The sequence below is a fragment of the Peromyscus maniculatus genome, chromosome 15 (genome assembly GCF_049852395.1).
Source record: "Peromyscus maniculatus bairdii isolate BWxNUB_F1_BW_parent chromosome 15, HU_Pman_BW_mat_3.1, whole genome shotgun sequence".
Lineage (NCBI taxonomy): Eukaryota > Metazoa > Chordata > Mammalia > Rodentia > Cricetidae > Peromyscus > Peromyscus maniculatus.
This window is the reverse complement of record NC_134866.1, coordinates 24,904,130-24,928,942: the sequence shown is the minus strand read 5'-3', so window position 1 is coordinate 24,928,942 and position 24,813 is coordinate 24,904,130.

The window sequence follows — 24,813 nt, the reverse complement described above, 5'->3', positions numbered from 1 at the left end:
CTCCTGAGTGCTGGGATTAAAGATGTGCACCACCACCACCGGGTTCTTGAAGAACTTTAATAGAACTACATGTAGGCAACATTTTAATTATGTATTAGTTACCTTTCTGCTGTGATAAAACATCATGCCCAAGAAAGAAGAGTTTCATTTAATACATCACAAATTATCATAATCTCAACTTATTTATTTATTTGTTTGTTTATTTATATGTTATTCATTGTTGCCAAAACATATGCTATGATGTCTCAGTATTCTCTCCATGGAAAGACTTGGAAGAATGGAGATTTCTTTAAGATCTGCTTACCTAATATAGTGAATATATATTGCATTCTTAGCAATAGAGAATGTGGCAAATGTTGCATAGGAACTATTACACATGAAATGTCAATTAAAATCTCATCACGTTACAAATAATTCATTAGACTGTGAGAAAATGTTTAATATAATCACCAATGTGAAGTCATTTGGAAGACAAAAGATGGGAAATCACTCTGTTGTTGATATTCAACAAGTTGTAATTTTAGTTTCTCTTATACAGCTGATTATTTGTAAATATCATAGATTATAACAGCATTTTATTTTGGACTGCATAATATAAATCTACTATGCCTTAAATACTTTTAGAATAACTATATCTATATTTGGATTTATTTTCAAACAATCCATTCTGCTTTCCTCCATTTTTCTTTGCTTTGCCTTCTCTACCATCATCCTGCATATGAATACAAAGCACTTCTTGTGATATCAGATTTAAATGAAGAGACTTCTGTCCTAACCTGTTTTCTCACCTCATTTCTCTACTTTCCTGCCTCAGGCAGAAATAGAAATTGTACCACCTCTAAAAGCTGAGTTTTTTTGAAGACCTACATGTCAAGGTTTGCTCATTCTTCTTACATTGTCTTTTTACTTCTGATTATGTCAGGGACAACCTCTTAGCCCTACTTTTATTTTAAGGTCAAACTATACAACATCTTTTAAGTGACTACATAAAAATTCTCTCTGAAGACAGTGCTTTTTAATCATAACTTGTCTTTACTGCTAAATTTCTTAAGGGCTCCTGTCTCTGCCCTGCTTTGTAGGCATGACAGTTATGGAAGCCTCAATGGGGGTAGTAATTCCAGGTCAAAGCTGGAACATCTACCCACCACAGAGACATGATCTTTTCTGAATTCCAAACTATATACAACCATCCTTGATAAGTTTGCCCAGAACAAATATGAAGAATTCTTGGAGTAATAGGCACACACTGAAATATCACTGGGTCATAAAGAATCATTACTTACTAGTGTTATAAGTAACAAAAGTATATGAGGTGTGGAGTGAGTATTGACATCCATTGGATGATAATGATAGCAGCCCAAGTTTTAACACATTAATCTAGTGTGTCTCAGAATTTAATTTTTCTAAGCCTCAATTTCTTCATCTCTTCAATGGAGGTCATAAATCATTAGTTTACAAACTCTTCACATGCTTAAATAAAAATTAAATCCTAAAAATGCAATTAACTTTACTCCATTGTAAAAATATTTTTCCTTAATCTTCAGATTAAAAAAATTCACAGAATTCTTACAACAAGGAGATAAGAATTTAGTATATCATACTTTCATATATGCCAAGGGCTGCATAGACATATTCTGAGAAATACATCATTACAGGTAACTTCAGGGAATTAATTCATTAATTAATTCTAAATTCTCAATTTAGATCTATTTTGTAGTATTTTGTTTATTTGAGGTGTCATGTATGTTGTTACCATGCCTGTCATGACATTGAAGCAATTTATTGCCTAGTTATTCTCTATTATAATTACCTTCACTATTAAATGGATGTCTGAATGCTAAATATGAGAGTTTTTTAAGATGTTTGTGTCAGGGCCATTTGAGTTATTGGCATCCATTAAGTTTCATTGTTCAAGCATTTTAGGAAACTAGTAGTTAGATCTTTTAATAGCTATTCTATTTGTTTTGAAAGTCTTTAAAATTATGAAGATGAAATTTAAACAACTATCATGATAGTTTTGATTGAAGAACAATGTAATTGATTGGTCAGTAGAATAAGAACCATCTTTATTTAATAAACTTATTTCAGCCAGGCAGTGATGGCATATACCTTTAATCCCAGTAATCAGGCGGCAGAGGCAGGAGAATCTTTGTGAGTTCGAGGCCAGCCTGGTCTACAGTGTGAGTTCCAGGACAGGCTCCAAAGCTACACAGAGAAACCCTGTTTCAAAAAAAAAAAAAATAAATATACTTATTTCCTTTTTCCTTCATCTTTACTAAAATAAGACATGTCTTCAGTGGGGCAGCTGAAAGAAAGGAGCAAAGGAGTACAAAATATTCTTCCTATTTCTTTTAATGTTAGAATAAATTATTTAGGACATATCAAATAAATATAAGCCAAAAGTCTTAGTAAAAGGTTTCATATGAATTTTTGCTATTCTTAGTAATAATAATTTTAATTATTTTTAGTTTACCTTGTGCCATTAAATTGAAGTGGGCTAAAAATGCTTGTAGTTACTTACAGTATATATATATATATATATATATATATATATATATATATATATATATGATATAATGTTAGATTTAAGCTGCTATTTGAAGACTAAAGTACTAAGCAATTAAAAATGATTAACACTATATAGCCTCAATATTCTTCCAGGAGAAACAAGTTATTAAAAAGATATAAAGTTTTACAACAGAGTATAAAATGTACTGGAAGCATAAAAGTAGGAAGCATGACCAAACTCAGTTTCAATATTTAAAATAGTCTTTTGTAAGTGTTGTATGGACGCTGGGATATTTCCATAAAGGAAAAATCTAGAGTACTAGATACAAGAGCAGAAGGTGAGGAATCACAGCATACCTCTACAGAAATTGCCACATAACAAAGGAAGACAGCAAAAAAGAGCACAGAAACAAATTACATACCAATGGAAAGGAACATCGGTATAAAAAAAATCTTACCTGGCATTGAATAATTAAAATAAATAGACTAGTTAGGGAGGCAGATAGAGGGAGAGAGTAATGAAAGAGACTTCTTGATGGGGAAACATTTGGGAGTCAAGTAGAAACCTGGTGCAGACAAAACTCCCAGAAATCTACTAGGATAGACCAAGCTAAGACTCCTAGCAGTAATGGATATGTAGCGTGAACTGGCCATTTCCTGTAATCAGATTGGTACCTACGCCAAAATTTTCATCAGAGAACCTTCATCCAGTGACTGATGGAAACAAAGAAAGAGATCCACAGACAAGCACTTGACCAAGCTCCAGGAATCCCGTGGAAGGGGGAGAGGTGCCAAGGTCATCACAAGGGAATCCAGAGAAACAACTAACCTGATCTTATAGGAGCTCACAGATTTTGGACCAAGAGCTAAAGAGTCTGCATGGGACTGACCTAGGCAATATATATATATATATATATATATATATATATATATATATATATATATATATATATATGTGTGTGTGTGTGTAATATATATATATATATCACACACACATATATATGTATATATATATACATATATATATATATAGCCTAGGTAATATATATAATAATATATATAATAATATATATATATAATATATATAATAATATATATTACATATATGTAATATATATATTACATATATGTAATATATATATAATATATATATATATTACAATTGTATTAGCTTGATTTACTTGTGAGACACCTAGTGGTGGAAGCAGGTCCTTTCCAGGAACCAATTCCTCATACTGGATTGCCTTGGCCAGCCCTAATACAAGGGGAGGAACTTAGGCCTACCTCAAGTAGATATATCATACTTTGTTGACACCCATGGGAGGCCTGCCCCTTTCTGAAGAGAAACAGAGGAGAACTATATTGGTGGGGTGCAAGGAGGGGTGGGAGGAAGGGAGAACAGAACAGATGAGGGAGAGAAAACTGTGATCAGGATGTAAAATAAATGAATAAATTTAATTAATAATAAAAAAGAAAAAATATTGAAATAAAGAGACATTAAGTAAATGAGCAGATTTATTTAGAAGATGCAGCTATTTTCTGCCCAAAGAGATACATGTAACTTTTAAGACAACACAAAACATAGGACTGGGAGCTGTCTCAGAGATTAACCCTGTTGTCATAACTGATGATGTGTGTTTAATCTCTGAAACCCTCAATGTAGAAAGAAAGTATTGGCTCTTTCAAGTTGTCCTCTGACTTCTATATGCATGCTACAATAATGACACTGGATAAATTATATATAAATAAATGGATGATTGAACAAGCAAAACCTGAATATAATTTTACATGAACCAAGACAAAAATATGATTTTTTATACTTACAAATAATATAGATAAGAAAAGTATTACAAAGTTAGACAGGGGATCTTCAATACAATAAATTTCACTATGTGTGCATCAGTTATAATGTGTATAAGTACATAAAGCAGATATTTTAAAAATACAAGGGGAGATAGTAAAGGAGACAGGAATTGAGTACCATGAGTAACCAATTAAAGATTGGGAATATTGTCTAGACAGACAATCAACAAGAAATATTATATTAGGACTCCACATTAGACCAAGTATATCAAAAGAGACATATGCAACAGAGGGACAATAAGTTTTCTTAAGGCCCTAAAGACAATCTTTCCCAAGAGATCACAAGTTAGACTTGTACAAATAGCACAGTGGATTAAAAAATACTTAGATAATGCCTTTCAGACGAGTGTGATATAAAGTCAGAAATAGATAAGAGGGAAGGTTTTGCAACATTCACTTGTATACAGGCTAAACAGCATCTCACTTAACAACCAACGGCTTAAAGAAGATATTAATAGGTAACTTTAAAATATTCTTGAAGCAACAACAAAATGGAATCCAAAGTATCTAAACTTGTAGAGTGCATCCAAGGCCTCTAAAATGAAAGTGTTAGCATCAAATATGTTCAGCTTAATGATTGCAATTACACACTGTATACATAACCAAGTAAATAATACTCTATTCCAAAATCATGAAATGAATAGATTAAGGGAACATTTACAAAAGGAAAGAAATGAAAAATACATTCCATATGGTGGGTGGGATAATTTGCTCAGCCTTGATGCAGGGTGTGGGGGTTGGTCCTGCCTCAATTGAACCTGCCAGGCCTGCTGACTCCCCATGGGAAGACTTATTCTTTCTGGGAAGTGGATGGGGTTAGGTTAGGTGTGGTGGGAAGGAGGAATGGGAGGGAGAACTGTGGTTGGTATCAAAAATGAATAAAAAAAATTTGAAAGTTGAAAAAAGAAAAATACCTGAGTAGATCTATACAAAAGAGAATAGAAAATCAACATAAAAATCTATGAAATGATTCATTTTTAAAAAATATAAATAAAACTGAAAGATTTTAACTATAATAAAAAGAAAATACATAAAGTCATACATAATAGGGACTACATTCCCCATGACAGGAGAGAAATACAGTTGATCAAAGAGTCTATTGGGGACAAACATGTAAACAATAGATAACTTAGAAGAAATTGATAAATTCCCAGAAACTTGTAACCTGGTATTATAGAAACACAAAGAAATGAAATATCAAGTCATCAATACTATGTAAGTGTGTTGACTTAGAAATTAAACTGTTCCTTCCAAAGAAAAGTATAAGTCTTTATGTGTTCATGGGTAAATCCTCAAAAGGAAAAATATTTTAAGAGACACAAATTTGAAAAAGTACAAATCTTTTGTTTAAGAGTGTTTTTGTGTGGTGTGCCTACATTTGCATTCCTGTATTTTTTCTTCGTGTGTGCGTGCGTGTGTGTGTGCATGCGTGCGTGTGTGCATGCGTGCGTGAGTGCGTGCGTGTGTGCGTGTGTGTGTGCGCGTGCGTGTGCGTGTGCGCGCGCGCGTGTGTGTGTGTGTGTGTGTGTGTGTGTGTGTGTGTGTGTCTGTGTGTTTAGATGTTGAGGCCAGCGATTTATGTCAGATGGCTTCCTTGATCACTTTCTATCTTACTTACTGATAGGGTCTCTGACTTGAATCCACAGTTCAGTGGTGCTACTAGTCTAGCTGGCCTGCTTACTTTTGGAATCCCATTTCCCCTACCTAACTAGGGCTGTGATTACAGACATGCCACCATGCATAATTGTCTTGTGCAACATTTATAAAGGTGTAACTATCTGAAGTATTGCCCTCAGACTAGCATGGTTACACACTGCACATGTCTCCAGCCCCAACCTTCAAATCTTAGCATAGTTATACAATCATGTTTGTAATTTTTTAAAATTTTTTTTGTATTTGAATACAAGGAGAACAGTGGCTGAATATGAAACTATCAAATACCGGCAGACATAAGATTGTGTAAAATCTGTTAGCATTTTAGAAAGATATAGATATTCAAATGAGCTAGGAGATTGTTTAAGCATATGGATAAACATATGGAATAAAACAAGCTTTAATCTCACCAAATGCAACATGAAACTTTTAGTTTCAGATGAACAGAAATTAAATATAAATGCTAAAAAACTCGAAGTTTACAAAAAGTATCTACAGTTGATTATTTTTAAAGTCTGAAGGAGATACAAGTTTCTTAGCTAGAACATATTTTGATAGAACATTTTTAAAAAGGGATAATAATAAAGAGAAAATATGGTAACACTGACCTTATCAAAATAGGAAACAGTAAAATATTCAAGCAAAATCTCTAACAGAAATAAGATTTGTGTAAAACGTGTACTCTTCTAGTTCAACTGTTAAAACAACGCACTGGAGACACAGATCTGAGGGACAGTTTTTGCCTAGCTAGGGTCCATAACCAGTGAAAATATACCACTATGATGATAATAAAAATATTAATAGTGGTCATACATTTACAGAAATAATCCCACAGATATTCTACAAAGAAATGTATAAAACTTTATAGTCAATTTGATTTGAGATACATACCCAAGAAAGTCGTTACAGAAAGCATTCAATATTATCAAATAAATATAAGATTTCACTAAAATCAGCAAAATCAAATGTATATTAATTCAAGCTATTGTTAAGAGTATATTTGAACTAGATTTCAAATGTATGTCTGTAAAAATATGAACACCTGCCTGTTGATAAAAAGTCAAAGCTAAATAAAAATGTGACATTCTGAATTCCACTGTAGGAAATAATATTCTCAAGAATGAAAGAGAAATCTGTGTTTACAAGTCAAATTACAAAACAATGTCAGTATCAGTATTATAAAAAACATCCCAAATGCCACAAAAAAAATAGCAAAATGAATATTTACTTCACAATTATTTTATATACAAGAATAGTATCTTGAAATAAGGGAAAATTAATACATGCAGGAAAATATATGTATCTTGGATAAAATAATTACCTGAAACAAAATAAATAAGACATGAAACTCATGTGCTTAATGCTTCTAAATATACTCTTGAGTAGGACACACTAATACATTATAAAGATTTATAATGTATTAGATTTAAATGTCTTCTTCTGTAAGAGGCCAGGGTTCTAAGAAATGTTCCAAGAGAATAGAGACATTCTATCTTAACAATGTGTATGGTTATCAGAATACTTTAAATTTTATATTCAACTTTTTCTTATTTCATTCTAATTAAATTTTATCTCAAAAAATAAAAATTGCATGATAAATATTGAACTACAATGAATAAATTTACATTTTGGTGTTATAAATTTTAATTATTAAATTATTTCCAATTTTTATTATGTTTTATTAAATGTGCCAATATGCCTGACAGTGGTGGCTCATGCCTTTAATCCTAGCACTCAGGAGGCAGAGGCAGGTGAATCTCTGTGAGTGTAAGGCCAACCTGGTCTACAGAGTGAGGTTCAGGAAAGGTACAAAGCTACACAGAGAATCCCTGTCTCAAAAAACAAAATAAAACAAAACAAAAGTGCCAATATAATGTGATGAATATAAAGTGTCTTCCTGTTTCTATATACAAATAAATAAAATACGTCTTGAAGTCTTGGATATTATTATAGCCATCATTATGAGTTCATCATGTCAATAGATACACATAGAGATATATTTATGTCTGAGTTTCTGCTCACATAGAAGATATAGAAGCTCTGAGAATATCTAAGTCAAGTCTTGATGAGAATCTTTTTCATATCTAAAGACAAAGGGACCATATCTAACAACAAGCCAGAATTAAAAAATAAAAGTGTGATGCAAGCCTGGGTCCCACTATCATACAATATTCTAAAGTAGAACTCAGAGAGTAACAGATGGAGTACAGAAGATCATGTAAGAGGACTCAAGGATAAAGGAAATGGAAAAAGATTGTTGAAACAAAGGAGGAGTATAAACAGCAAGTTTGTTAAACTGAAAAGACTACCAGGGGCTCTTGATGTTTGCAGGCAAATGGATGGATCTAGAAAAATCATCCTGAGTGAGGTAACCCAGACTCAGAAAGACAAATATGGTATGTACTCACTCATAGGAGGATACTAGATGTGGAACAGGGATGGCTGGACTGCTACTCACATCACCAGTGAGGCTACCTGGAAGGCAGGACACCAGGAAAGACAGGGGAATCGCCCAGTGACGGAGAAATGGATGAGATCTACATGAACAGCCTGGACATGAGTGGGAGCAATGAACAGCGAGGGTCGAGGGAAAGAGGGCGGGAGATTCCCCCCTGGATCAAGAATAGAGAGGGAGAATAAGGAATGGGAGACCATGGTAAATGAAGACCACATGAGAAAAGGAAGAAACAAAGTGCTAAAGAGGCCCACAGAAATCCACAAAGATACCCCCACAAAAGACTGCTGGCAATGGCCAAGAGACAGCCCGGAATGACCTACTCTGGTGATGGGATGGCCAAACACCCTAATAGTTGTGCCAGAAACCCCTTCCACGGACTGAGGAATCTGGATTTAGACATCCACAGCTAGGCCCCGGGTGGAGTGCTGGGAGTCTAATTAGTGAGAAAGAGGAGGGTTTATATGAGCGAGAATTTTTGAAACCAAGGTTGGATAAAGCACAGGGACAAATAGCCAAACGAATGGAAACACATTAACTATGAACCAAAGGCTGAGGGCCCCCCAACTGGATCAGGCCCTCTGAATAGGTGAGACAGTTGATTGGCTTGATCTGTTTGGGAGGCATCTAGGCAGTGGTACCGGGTCCTGTGCTCAGTGCATGAGTTGGCTGTTTGAAACCTGGGACTTATACAGGGACGCTTGGCTCAATTTGGGAGGAGGGGACTGGACCTGCCTGGACTGAGTCTATCAGGTTGATCTCAGTCCTGGGGGTGGGCCTTGATCTGGAGGTGGTGGGAGGGGGGATGGGCTGGGGGGAAGGAGAGGGAGGCGGGAGGGGGGAGAACGGGGAAATCTGTGGCTGTTATGTGGAACTGAATAGTATTGTATAATAAAAAAAAATATTTTTGATATTTAAATAAATTTCATCGTTTTCTGCTTCTCCCTTTTCTCCTCAAACCATTTTTATGTATATTCCTTTCTCTGTTTCAAATTCATGGCTCTCCATATATTTATCTAATAAACATTTATTTATCTGCCAAAATCAAAGACTTCTCTGTACTCTTGTGTTGCTTAGGCATGATAGGATGATTACCATCATTCTTTTTCTTTTTCCATATCTAATGAATAATCATGTAACTGAGCCTTATTTCAGTCTTACGTCAGTGGTAATTTCTATACAAGCACTTAGATATTGTTTGAATGCTTATCATCCCATATATATCTATATCAATATCTAAAACCTCAGTCTGAGCATTTTTGAAAATATGAATTAACAGTCCCTATAAGTTCAATTTATTAACTCCTTACTTCAATTATATTTACATTTGGCTGTATCATTGAAAATATAGTTATGTGCATATACTTGTACCTATGTATTTATATCCCATGTGTGTACAGTCCAGAGGAGGCCACAAGATGGGCTTTGATGCTGTGAAGCTGAAGTTACAAGCAGTTGTGTATCACTGGAGTCTACACTGGGGTCCTCTGGAAGAGCAGGCGGTGCTTTTCTATGCTAACAGGTATCTCCAGCCTCTGGTACATCTTTTTGCATCTATACTCTGGAAGCTTTAAAAGGTAGAAATACTCTTTCTAATTTTGTTAACCCTAATGTCTGATTAAACTCTATCTGTGAACCAAACAGGTGCTTAAACATCTCATCTGAATGTTTTTTGGTTTGATTGGTGCATTTTACAGAAGTTTGGATTTTAAAAATATTTCATTTCACATAATGAAGGAAGGTGACACATTCTCTTCACACATTTCACTAGAAAATAATTTTCCAGGGTTAAGAATAAATATAAATTAATTTTGAAATCCAAACTCACTTCTTAAGAGTAAGCATTGTATTACTTTGAATCATTCTAGTGATTTTGAACACTGTTCAGTCACAACTTGCACTTTTTTTTCTTTCTTTCTGGTATAAGCAGCATTTATATCACAGTCAAAAATCATCTAGACTGTTGTTTCCCTTACCAGCATGACCTCATGTTCAATCTTTTTCCAGCTGTAGCCTGGTGTTGGTAAGGCAATATCATTTTTATGTATGGAAACAGTTATCTTTCTTGCATCCTGGCCGAACAAAGGAGGAAAAGTGAACAGATGTTCTGAACCCCGGTGGCCATCTGCTAAGCCCTCAGCATTGCTCCTGACAGGGCCACAATCTGCAGAGCACTTACTCATAAAACAACCATTTTGTGAATGAAATGATTTTAGTGGTCTCCAAGGCGATCGCATTACCATCCTGTGTCAATACTGAAATTAGTGTGGAAATAAAAATAAATAAACCATTTCCTTCTTATGTTTCCTAAAGTTTATTGACTTGTTTAAACATCTAACTCTACTACAAACAAGCATGGTTTCATTATACTTTCACTTATACTTTGATGAAAAACAGTGACTTTCCATCATGCTCCCTTTCTTCTTTAAGGAGTAAACATAAAAGCTTAAATATGAAATCATTCTGCTCCTCAAATGAAAGTGCAGATCTTTGGTTTGACAGAGAATTTTTTGTAGTCCAGACACACAAGCTAATATCAATCTATCCTAATAGTTCATGTTAAATTCTGCATTGATTTGCCAGGAATGCCATAATGAGAGAACATATACCATGTGTTGCAATAAAATAAATATATTGTTCATAACTTTGAAACCTGGTGGTTCAAGGTCAATGTGTCTTTGGGTTCCATATTAGAAAAATCTATCTCTAGCTTCCTTTTTTGTCCTGTTAAAAGACCTCTTCTTAATTTGTCTTCACGTACTACATCCTCTGTATACGTGCACTGTTTCTCCAAACTCCTTTTAGCCTTTCTCACATAATTTATCTACCATAATTCAAGACTTCTCTGTGCTCCTGTCTTGCTTAGGCATGGTAGGATGAATACCATCAATTTTTCCTTTTCCCATATCTAGAGAATGACCATGTAACTGAGTCTTATTGCAGTCTTAGGTCGGTGGTAATTTCTAGACAGGCATTTAGATATTGTTTGAATGCTTATCTTCCCATTCAAAAATTCTTATTGTAACAGTATCTACTTCAACAACCCTGGAGAACATGGCCTTTGAGAGGTAACTGAGCTTCTAAGTTTCTTCCTCCTGAAAGATATTAACAGATCAATAATAGTGTGGGAAGCTGGAGATTTTCCCCTCTGGCCATTTTACTTCCTATTATGTTGCTTTAATTACTTTTCAATTGCTGTGGTGAAATACCAAGTTCAATGCAAGGTAGAAAGAATTCAATTGGGTTTACAGATTCATAGGGTAAGAGAACATGATGACGGAGAGAAGGCATGGCGACAGGAAGACTTGAGAGTTCACATCTCAAAAACCTCCAGGAGGCAGAGAGCACTGTGGGAAACCTCAAAGCCTGTCCTCAGTAATACATCTCCTAATCCTGCTCAAAGAGTTCAACCAACAGGGCACTAAGTACTCAAGTATATGAGCCCAGGGGAAAATTCTCACTAAAACTGATACTCACTCCTCTAATTCTGCTCACAACAGATTATGGAATCTTTTGTTGTCTTGTTATTAGACTTTCCCACCAATAGATCTATGAGAAATTATCTCTTTAATGCTTTCTATGTGTTTGATATGTATATATGCATAAATGCTATATTTGTATGATATATGTGTATATGTGTGTATATTGACACATGTATTTTATGAATGTGTGTGATGTAGTGTGTGTGTGTGTGTGTGTGTGTGTGTGTGTGTGTGTATGTGTGTGTTATGATCAATGTGAGGGGGTCCATGGGAGAGCTCATATATCAGTCCTCAACTGATACCTTCTTTGAGAGAGGTCCTTTTGTTCACTGTTTTGTATGCCAGCCTAGATGGTAAGTGAGATTCCTGGAGGGTCTACATTTTGTCTCCCATTTCATTGACAAAGCTCTACATCACAGTCATGTGTTGCTATGCCAGCTTCATGCATGTTTTTTTCAGTTAATGTGTTTCTACACACTTATGGAGCAAGTACTTGTTTCCATGCACCCTCACCTCAGTCTGGTTTTACTCTCTATGAATAATCTAGAACAGTATATTTTGTTACAAATATGCACAGCCAAACGGAAAAAAAAAACTCACCTTTGCTCTATGAAAGTATATTTACTTGTAAAACATCTTCTCCTTATGTTTGTTTACATGCAGCCAACAATATTTACAATGTTCAGTGGAAAAAAATGGAGACTATTTAAAATAAGTTCAAATTTATTTAATTAGAGGAAGCTGAATTGTATAAGGAGAAATTTTACAGAAAAGAGAAAAGTAACAACATGAAGAACAGTTCATTAGATCACAGGCTGCACTTGAAATTATGTAAATGGTAAAGCTTTCCCAGGTAGAGGACTTCTAATGGAGGAAGACAGGAAAGCCCTCTCTCTCTCTCTCTCTCTCTCTCTTAGGATCTTGGTGACCATGCACTGGATACAGAAACAGATCAAAACCTGTGCCTGAATTTTATAATTTAAAAGAAAATTTTTATATTAAACAAAATGTAAAAATGTAATTACAAGTATTTGGCCAAATAAAGATAATAAAGCAAATGAACAGAAGCAAAGCCTAGGAAAACATTAATTTTCTCTAAGGCCAATTGCACACAATGAAAAAAAGAGATAAAGAATAAGCATTCATGCATGCTTCCATCTTCCTTTTCTGCATCCTGGTCTTTCTAACTAGAGTTTCTCTGACTACTGAGGTACAGTGCCTGTTCTCAAGGTTATTGTCACAAGCTTTCATCCTTCAATGAAGGAATCTAATGTATTTTTCTCCCCTTGTTGAGACAGCATCTATCCCTGACACTTTCACTTGGGATTTTTCCTTTACAGATTAAATTGGAAAGTGGAAATAATTCCTATTCATTGCTCATCCCAAAGCCAAGCATCTAAACATTTTTCTGACTATGGGTTTTAAGTCAAATCACTGAGGGGAAAGGGAGGTATAAATAATTTAGAGACTGAGCAAAGTAAAGTTAGCAAAATACTTAAAACAGACTCATGGACATTAATTCATGCTTCCTATTTGAAATAAGAGAAGGAAGGTATTTTAGCCTCTAGATTCCATCTGGTAGAATGAGAAACTCATGACGCCTTAACCTTCCATTTGCTGTTTCGAATCTAAAGGGGGAAATTATGAAAATTCTTATTACTTTATCTATGGAACGGGAACTTTATACTTAGTTGCATAACAGATAGATGTAGAGGCCTATCTGTTTCTGTCTCTCTTTAAAGGTCATTATGTAGTAAACAAGAATAACTCCTAACTGCATTCTAAATATTTGTTTTTATACCCACTGAGAAGTACGGTCCTCACCCCTCATTGAGGATAGTTCTCTTTGTAAAAGATGGAGACCAATACAGAAAACTACGACTGATCAAAATTCAGAGCTATGGAACTCAGTCGCAAGGACTACATCAAAACTTCAGATCCTACACCGAAGGCTCTGGCATCATTTGAGAACCGGGTATGGATAGATTTTAAGAGCCAGAGGATTAGGCATTTTTGCCCTAAGATTGTATCTCATAGGGCCATCAGAAGTTACAGCCATAAAATCTCACCAACATGACTGCCTAAACACGAGATGAACAAGGACAATCACAACAGAGATGCTTAAGTGGCAATAGCAATAGAGACACTAAAGTAGACACGAGAGGGCACAGACACTCTCCGCTCTACACAAAGAACAGCAAGGAACTGGGTAATGCTGAGAGCAGCAGTAGTCTTACCTGGAAGAGAACACACAGTTTGGCCATAAAATACCAAATGGTCAAACATGACAACGTGCATACAGGTAACAGTATCCAGAGTGAGCAGCTTGTATTTATGTATTTAGAAATAAAAAAGCATATACATATAAATTTGTAAGAACAACCAATGATAAGAGAGACCATGAATGTGAAAGAGAACAAGAAATGGTATATGCCAGGGTGTGGAGGGAAGACAGGGATGTGGAAAAGTATGGTATTACTTTTAAGTGCTTAAAACTCAATTGTCATCAAATAGCTACGGTGCGTTTTCACCTGTTTTATACAACTCTAGACTTAAGCTACACAGGCATATCAGTAACCCAAGACAGCTATGTGAGGATACTGCTGTATCAGTAAGACATCCGTGTGACAAAAAAATAAAATTGTATGGATGAACACATGTAAAAGTCACAGCATTTAATTATTGAATCAGTAGTCATTGGATCAGTAGCCTCTCTTCATATAAACATCATATTCTAGGAATAAATTTGGTCTTAATTTTTATCTCAACTAATTTAATATGATTTTAAACATATATGTTTAATTTTCTATATGATATATAAGGTTAATGTATGGATTCTGGAATCAGCTTCAAGGTTTTGCTAGATCAAGCACTGTATCACATTACCACCCTTCCCTGAGACCTGCTTTTGAAGTTACTAAAATCTGAAGCCACTTGAAAGTACTCTTTCTTACCCATAGTCTTTTACTAACTATAGACAGAGATGTATTCATTGCTGTGCTGTAAAATTACTTTTGTAATTTATATAACACACACTGGTGGACAGTCCCTCTTGATGTGAACACTCATCTTTAGCTTCATCTCAACCTTACTTGTATCCTTAATAAGATATTGACATCAGGTTTTGAAGAACATGAGATACCCACTGGGTCAACCTACTCACCTTCTCTTTGAGGAGATGAGGAATACATGTGATTGTTGAAGAATGCTGATTTTTGCCTTTATTTTCATATTTCCCACACAATAAATAAATTTTATAATGTGGAGGTGTAAATAAGTTCTTTCAGGTGTTGAATGGATAAATTAAACACAATTCTCCTGTTGGCACATCTTTGCTTCCCTCTATATGTTCTCCTCATGAATATCTTTGGGCCATAGCTTATCTGATCAACACAGTTTTAAGTAAGAAATTAACATCCCAAGAAAATATAGGTTAAGGGGAAATTCCACATGGAAGCAACAACAGAAACAGAAAACCCAAACTTTAAACTTCTTGGGTTTTTTGTTTTATTTTTTATGTTACTTTGTTTTGTTATTATTCTTCTTGTAAATCTCACCCAAGAAGCCTCAGGGAAGAACCACTGGCAATCTTCCCTAGGCTGCTACTACTGAAACCTAATGGAATCAAATGAAGCAAAACAAAAAGGAAATTGAATGTTTGATAAACTGGGATGCAACTCAGAAGAAACTATTTTATTTGTGCCTGTTTGGCTGTGTTCTATTCATTAGCAACATGGACAGTAGAGAAATCCCAGAACCAAAGAAGTTTGTATAAATCTCACCTTCATTTTAATTGGGAACAGCCTATACAGACATGGACATGTGCTGTTACATGAATAGGTGCAAATTGGATAGTTCCAACAGTTGTATGGATACCAAACTGGTATCTGTTTTAATGAATGAGGGCCCACTAAAAACAATCTATATTTTTCATGAAATTGCTCATTTATATCTTAGAATGTATGAGTTAAAGTGCACATTAGAAGCTTCAAATATACATTTTAGAAACACGTAGATGTTTCTGAAGATCAGTAGCAGACGCAGGCTTCATAGAATACACATACAGACATGCACAGTCACACATAGGTAAATGTGTGAAAATACTTAGAATGCTGTCTATAGCATTTGAAAATGATCCTCTGGTATGCACAGGTTAGGCAAGTCTAATGTACATTTCATATTACTATCTTATGGAATATATAAGAAGATTATATATGAATAATGATGATAAGTCCATAGAACCTATTAAGTAATAAGTTTGCATTACAATAATTACTGAATTTCAACAATTTTCAGTACTAGAAAGGCTCATCAAAGAACATTTTCCATGGGACCTTCTAAAATTTGATGTTACTGATAATTTTCTTTTTCTACTGTTACCTAAAATGTCTTTCCTTTCACTTGCAAACATTAACACAGTCTCTGGAAATGTATTCATACCTCCACACAAGTACATTTTTCACTACAATGCTAAAGTGTGAATTGTAATTATCATAAGTCTATCATGTTAATACAGTTCCATATTGTAGTGGATGGCAAAATATATAAATACATTAAATATATATTTATATATAATTATATATATTATATATATTAAGTAAATATGGAGAGATGGCTCAGAGGTTAAGAGCACTGACTGCTCTTCCAGAGGTCCTGAGTTCAATTCCCAGCAATCACATGGTGGCTCACAACCATCTGTAATGAGATCTGGTGCCCTCTTCTGGCCTGTAGTCATATATGCTGTATACATAACAAATAAATAAATCTTAAAAAAAGAATGTTTAAAAAAAAAAAAAAAAAAGCCGGGCGGTGGTGGCGCACACCTTTAATCCCAGCACTCGGGAGGCAGAGCCAGGCGGATCTTTGTGAGTTCGAGGCCAGCCTGGTCTACAGAGTGAGACAGGCACAAAGCTACACAGAGAAACCCTGTCTCGAAAAGCCAAAAAAAAAAAAAAAAAAAAGTAAATATATATATATATATATATATATATATATATATATATATATATATATATATTTGAAGAAAATATTTAATGGCAGCAGAAAGAAAAGTCCGGTGGGGCTCTCATGGAAAATTATCATCATTCTTAAGACCGATCTGTAATTTCCATATATTTCAAAGGTCACCCACCACATTTAGACAAGACTTCTAGCAAAGAAAATGGTATATTAAGAATCTGAGTGGAGCTAACTTGTGATAAACCAGGACATGATCCCAAAATTGAAGTGGAAACCTGAAAATAACATGATCAGGAATGCTGTCAGGAGACTCTGTGTTGCAGGAATGCTATCATGTAGATGCTGTCTTATACCATGTGTTTATTCACAGAATTTAATTACACTTGTGGACTGTATCTCACTTTGGCACATATGTCAGTCAACCGTTAACTTGTGGCAAGCATAGCACAGTTAACTTAGGGGATAGGACTTAGTTCCTAAAGAACCCACCATTTCAGGCTTATTGTTATTATTCTATGTGTCAGTATGAAACATGTCAACAGTCATCATTGAGGATGCTTCTATCCTGGTAGCATTGGCCAATGTTAGAAAAGGGGAAATAATGAATAAAAGTAATCAGTGTTTGTAAGCTGACATTTTCTAATCACTTCTATTTTCTTACAAGAATTTGTACTTTTATCCATAACCCTGTTTCTATAATGCTCAAACTACAACCAAAATTTGACAAATTACTCTCACAATATAGTTTGAAATTTCAGTAAAAATGATCTGGGTGTTGAAGGACAGAGAAATTTTAATTTTATGCTTCACAAAATTGCTGTGGATATCACTCTATATAAATAAAACACTGATTGGCCATTAGCCAGACAGGAAGTATAGGCAGGACTAACAGAGAGGAGAATTGAGGAAAGAGGAAGGGAAAGGAGGAGACTGCCTGGAGCCACCACAAGGAAGATGTAAGGTACCAGTAAGCCACGAGCCATGTGGCAAAGTATAGATTAATAGAAATGGGCTAAATATAAGAGTAAGAGCTAGACAATGATAGGCCTGAGCTAATGGCCAAGCAGTTTAAATAATATAAGTGTCTGTATGTTTATTTTATTTTTTATTTTTTTTCCTTTGTGTATACTTTGGTTTTATTGTAACAAAGCAACTTGTACACTTGAACATTTAAAATGAACATTTTTTCCTTCCAGTGAAAACCAAAAATAAATAAATAAATAAATAAATAAAAATAAAAGTAAAAAAATTAAAAATAAAGTTACAACAGAGAATGTCAACTCCAAATAAAACACTACAGGTTCTGCTGATTCTCCCATTGAGTGGAAGGGCTCAGTTCATCGTTAGGAGAGAATTTTATTTAAAAGTGTCATCTTAAACTGCAAGGATGTCCGTTAACCATCACAATCAAACATGCCAACGGAGAAGCCATGTTGTCACAATGCCCACTTACCCCCCCCCAGACACCTCAACCCACCCTTGCTGAACAATAAAAAGAAAAAGAAAAAGAAAAAAATGGTGTGTGTGTTTATTTTTTAAGTGGGCTAAGGGACTGCCGGGGATTGGCGGGTCCCAGAGAGAAAACTCCAACTACACAAAATTGTTTTGCCTTCCGTATTCCCAATACCCAGATATAGTGCACAAGGGGAATCCAGTAGAGGTAGTGTTTAGATGACAGAGTACTTCACTGAAGGAAGGTATCACCAGGGAATTGGTCCTTTAGGCATCTTTCAAGTGAAGAGCAAGGGCTGTAGCACCCTAAAACTTCCTGCATTCTAGGAAACACCAGGAACATCCTGTTAATCATTTCAGTAGGTTAGATCACTGCCTGTAAATCCTAGTAACTGTTGCATTCTGAATATTGTGAAAGCCAGGGTCAACATGCCAATCTTGCCACAGTAATATAATCAAGTTTTTTTTTTTCTTAATAAGATATATTCACATGGACAGTATTATTCCTGGTTAACTTTGAATGATATGAAGGAGATGAAAAAAACACACCAGGAAAAAGAAAAAATAATAAAAAAAACTTAGAAGTTAGAATTCCTGAGGGAAAAAATGCAAAAATGCATTTAAACTAATGTTAAATAGCAAAAAAAACAATTAAATTTTATTAAAGAGCAAGAAATAGCCTGTCATATCAACTATTACAAATATAAAAATATAGCCAATTACAAATATAACATTACATATATGTGGGCATAACTGAAATAAAGACATGTTAAAGTTTGCAAAGATTATTCAACACAGGAAGATTAGCATGAATTATGATTTAAAAAGAAGTCACCACAGAGAAAAAAGTAAGGATAAACAGGAGACTAAAACTAAAGTATATTTAAGGGCTTTTACAAATAAGATAAATAAGGTAGTATATTATTATAAAATATGTGATATCTCCACAATTTTAAGGTAATGATAATTATAAGCCACAGTCACCTTTCTTTCTTCAGAATACTACCCCCAAATGTAAGATACTCAGAAAAACAAAATATAAAGATAGCCACAACTACACATATGGGATTAGAAAATTCTACAAGCATAGGTGTTGAGAATATTTATAGACGTTAATAGAGGCACAATTGCTCCCTTAAAGGAAAGTTAGGATGGTAGAAACCTTTCAAAATTGGTTAAATCATAGTTATGGGCATATAATTTACAAGTTATCCATCAAGTAATAGTTAAGTGTGTGAGAGAGAAAGAAAGAAAGCATGTGTGTGTTTGTGTGTACCTAAAACAAAATCAATGATAAACGTATAAAAATATTTTCTAACCAACTGCAAACTTACAGAATTGTTATCAATAATTGCGATTTCCAGGGAAAAAAGCCATAATTGAAAAGAAAGATCATTTCTTTTTTTTTTTTTTTTTTTTTTTTACTTTTAAACTGTATGGCCATGGCAGGCTTCTTGTTATCTAGTTCTTATATCTTTTTTTTTTTTCTTTTTTGGTTTTTTTATTATTATTATTATTATTATTTTACAACACATTCAGTTCAACATAATAGCCACAGAATCCCCTGTTCTCCCCCTCTCGCCCACCCCTCCCCCCAGCCCACCCCCCATTCCCACCTCCTCCAGATCAAGGTCTCCCCCGAGGACCGGGGTTGACCTGGTAGACTCAGTCCAGGCAGGTCCATTCCCCCCTCCCAGACCGAGCCAAGTGTCCCTGCATAAGTCCCAGGATTCAAACAGCCGACTCATGCAACGAGTCCAGGACCTGGCACCAATGCACAGCTGCCTCCCAAACAGATCAAGCCAACTGACTGTCTCACCCGTTCAGGTGGCCTGATCCAGTTGGGGGCCCCTCAGCCTTTGGTTCATAGATCCTGTGCTTCCATTCATTTGGTTATTTGTCCCGGTGCTTTATCCCACCTTGGCTTCAACAATTCTCGCTCATATAAATCCTCTTCTTACTCACTAATTAGACTCCCAGTGCTCCACCAGGGGCCCAGCCGTGGATGTCTGCCTTCAGATTCCTCAGTCCTTGGATGGGGTTTATGGCACCACTATTTGGGTGTCTGGCCATCCCATCACCAGAGTAGGTCAGTTCCTGCCGTCTCGCGACCATTGCCAGCAGTCTTTTGAGGGGGTATCTTTGTGGATCTCCGTGGGCCTCCCTAGCTCTCTGCTTCCTCCCCTTCTCACTTTCTCATGTGGTCTTCATTTACCATGGTCTCCTATTCCTTGTTCTCCCTCTCTTTTCTTGATCCAGCTAGGATCTCCCACTCTTTCCCTCAACTGTCGCCCTTCATTGTTCCCACTCATGACCAGGCTATTCATGTAGATCTTGTCCATTTCTCCGTGTCTTTTTTTTGGGGTCCCGTTTTCCAGGTAGCCTCACTGGTGATGTGAGTAGCAGTCTAGTCATCCTTGTTCCACATCTAGCATCTTCCTATGAGTGAGTACATACCATATTTGTCTTTCTGAGTCTGGGTTACCTCACTCAGGATGATTTTTTCTAGATCCATCCATTTGCCTGCAAACCGTGTGATGTCGTTGTTTTTCTCTGCTGAGTAGTATTCCATTGTGTATATGTGCCACAATTTATTTATCCATTCTTCAGTTGAAGGGCATCTAGGTTGTTTCCAGGTTTTGGCTATTACAAACAATGCTGATATGAACATAGCTGAGCAAGTGCTCTTGTGGTATGATTGAGCATTTCTTGGGTATATGCCCAGGAGTGGTATAGCTGGATCTTGGGGGAGATTGATTCCCAATTTTCTAAGAAAGCGCCATATTGATTTCCAAAGTGGTTGTACAAGCTTGCATTCCCACCAGCAGTGGAGGAGAGTTCCCCTAGTTCCACATCCTCTCCAGCATAAAGTGTCTTCAGTGTTTTTGATCTTAGCCACTCTGACAGGCGTAAGGTGGTATCTCAGAGTTGTCTTGATTTGCATTTCCCTGATGATTAGGGAAGTTGAGCAATTCCTTAAATGTCTTTCAGCCATTTGGGATTCCTCTGTTGAGAATTCTCTGTTTAGTTCTAAAGCCCATTTCTCAATTGGACTGTTGGTCCTTTTGATGTCTAATTTCTTGAGTTCCTTATATATTCTGGATATCAGTCCTCTGTCAGATGTGGGGTTGGTGAAGATCTTTTCCCATTCTGTAGGCTGTCGCTTTGCCTTGTTGACCGTATCCTTTGCTCTACAAAAGCTTCTCAGTTTCAAGAGGTCCCATTGATTGATTGTTTGTCTCAGTGTCTGCGCTACTGGTGTTATATTTAGGAAGTGATCTCCTATGCCAAGGCGTTCAAGACTATTTCCTACTTTTTCTTCTAGCAGGTTCAGAGTAGCTGGATTTATGTTGAGGTCTTTGATCCATTTGGACTTAAGTTTTGTGCACGGTGACAGATATGGATCTATTTGCAGCCTTCTACACGCTGATATCCAGTTATGCCAGCACCATTTGTTGAAGATGCTTTCTTTTTTCCATTGTACACTTTTGGCTTCTTTGTCAAAAATTATATGTCCATAGGTGTGTGGGTTAATGTCAGGGTCTTCAATTCGATTCCATTGGTCCACATGTCGGTTTTTATGCCAATACCAGGCTGTTTTTATTACTGTAGCTCTATAGTAGAGCTTGAAGTCGGGGATTGTGATGCCTCCAGAAGTTGTTTTATTGTACAGGTTTCTTTTAGCTATCCTGGGTTTTTTGTTTTTCCATATGAAGTTGAGTATTGTTCTTTCCAGATCTGTGAAGAATTGTGTTGGTATTTTGATGGGGATTGCATTGAATCTGTAAATTGCTTTTGGTAAGATTGCCATTTTTACTATGTTAACCCTGCCTATCCATGAGCATGGAAGATCTTTCCATTTTCTGAGATCTTCTTCAATTTCTTTTTTCAGGGACTTAAAGTTCTTGTCATATAGGTCCTTCACTTGCTTGGTTAGTGTTACCCCAAGGTATTTTATGTCATTTTTGGCTATTGTAAAGGGTGATGTATCTCTAATTGCCTTCTCAGCTTCTTTGTCCATTGTATATAGGAGGGCTACTGATTTTTTTGAGTTGATTTTGTATCCTGCTATGTTGCTGAAGGTGTTTATAAGCTTTATCAATTCCTGGGTGGAATCTTTGGGGTCACTCAAGTATACTATCATGTCATCTGCAAATAGGGAAAGCTTGACTTCTTCCTTTCCAATTTGAATCCCCTTAATCTCCTTATGTTGTCTTATTGCTCTGGCTAGAACTTCAAGTACTATATTGAATAAGTATGGGGAGAGTGGACAGCCTTGTCTTGTTCCTGATTTTAGTGGAATTGCTTTGAGTTTCTCTCCATTTAATTTGATGTTGGCTGTTGGTTTGCTATATATTGCCTTTATTATGTTTAGGTATGTTCCCTGTATTCCTGATCGCTCCAAGACTTTTATCATGAAGGGGTGTTGGATTTTGTCAAATGCCTTTTCTGCATCTAGTGAGATGATCATGTGGTTTTTTTCTTTGAGTTTGTTTATATGGTGTATTACATTAATGGACTTTCGTATGTTGAACCACCCTTGCATCCCTGGGATGAAGCCTACTTGATCATGGTGGATAATTGTTCTGATGTGTTCTTGGAGTCTGTTTGCCAGTATTTTATTGAGTATTTTTGCATCAATGTTCATGAGGGAGATCGGTCTGTAGTTCTCTTTCTTTGTTGCATCCTTGTTTGGTTTAGGAATCAGGGTAATTGTAGCCTCGTAGAAGGAGTTTGGTAATGTTCCTTCTGTTTCTATTATGTGGAACAATTTAGAGAGTATTGGTATTAACTCTTCTTTGAAGATCTGGTAGAATTCTGCGCTGAAACCATCTGGTCCTGGGCTTTTTTTGGTTGGGGGACCTTTAATGACTGTTTCTATTTCCTTAGGGGTTATTGGACTATTTAAATAGTTTATCTGGTCTTGATTAAACTTAGGTATGTGGTATCTATCCAGAAAAATGTCCATTTCTTTTAGGTTTTCCAGTTTTGTGGAGTAGAGGTTTTTGAAATATGACCTTATAATTCTCTGGATTTCCTCAATGTCTGTTGTTATGTCTCCCTTTTCATTTCTGATTTTGTTGATTTGGATTCTCTCTCTCTGTCTTTTGGTTAGTTTGGATAAGGGCTTGTCTATCTTGTTGATTTTCTCAAAGAACCAACTCTTTGTTTCATTAATTTTTTGTATTATTCTCTTAGTTTCTAATTTATTAATTTCACCTCTCACTTTGATAATTTCCTGGCGTCTATTCTTCCTGGGAGACTTTGCTTCTTCTTGTTCTAGAGCTTTCAGATGTGCTGTTAATTCACTAGTGTGCGATTTCTCCAACTTCTTTATGTGGGCATTTAGTGCTATGAATTTCCCTCTTAGCACTGCTTTCATAGTGTCCCATAAGTTTGGGTATGTGGTGTCTTCATTTTCATTGATCTCTAGGAAGTCTTTAATTTCTTTCTTTATTTCTTCCTTAACCCATTGGTGATTCAGTTGAGCAATATTCAGTTTCCATGAGGTTGTAGGTTTTCTGTAGTTTTTGTTGTTGTTGAAATCTAGCTTTAAACCATGGTGATCTGATAGAACACAGGAGGTTATTCTGATTGTTTTGTATCTGTTGAGATTTGCTTTGTGGCCAAGTATGTGGTCGATTTTAGAGAAAGTTCCATGGGGTGCTGAGAAGAAAGTATATTCTTTCTTGTTAGGATGGAATGTTCTGTAGATATCTATTAGGTCCAATTGGGTCATGACATCGGTTAAGTCCTTTATTTCTCTGTTAAGTTTCGATTTGGGAGATCTGTCCAGTGGTGAAAGTGGGGTGTTGAGATCTCCCACTATTAATGTGTGGGGTTTTATATGTGGTTTAAGCTTTAGTAATGTTTCTTTTACATATGTGGGTGCCCTTATGTTTGGGGCATATATGTTCAGAATTGAAACTTCATCTTGGTCGATCTTTCCTGTGACGAGGATGTAATGTCCTTCTTGATCTCTTTTGATTGATTTTAGTTTGAAGTCTATTTTGTTGGATATCAGGATGGCTACCCCTGCTTGTTTCTTAAGACCATTTGATTGAAAAGTCTTTTCCCAGCCTTTTATTCTTAGGTAGTGTCTATCTTTGAATTTGAGATGTGTTTCTTGTATGCAGCAGAAGGATGGGTCCTGCTTTCGTATCCATTCTGTAAGTCTATGTCTTTTTATAGGTGAATTAAGTCCGTTGATATTAAGGGATATTAATGACCAGTGATTCTTCATCTCTGTTATTTTTGGTGGTAGTGTGTGTGTACTTCTCTTCTTTGGGGTTTACTGTTGTGGCTTTATCTATTGCCTGTGTTTTCAAGTGTGTATCTGACTTCCCTCGGTTGGAATTTTCCTTCTAGTGCTTTCTGTAGGGCTGGGTTTGTGGATAGGTATTGTTTAAATCTGGCTTTGTCTTCGAATGTCTTGTTCCT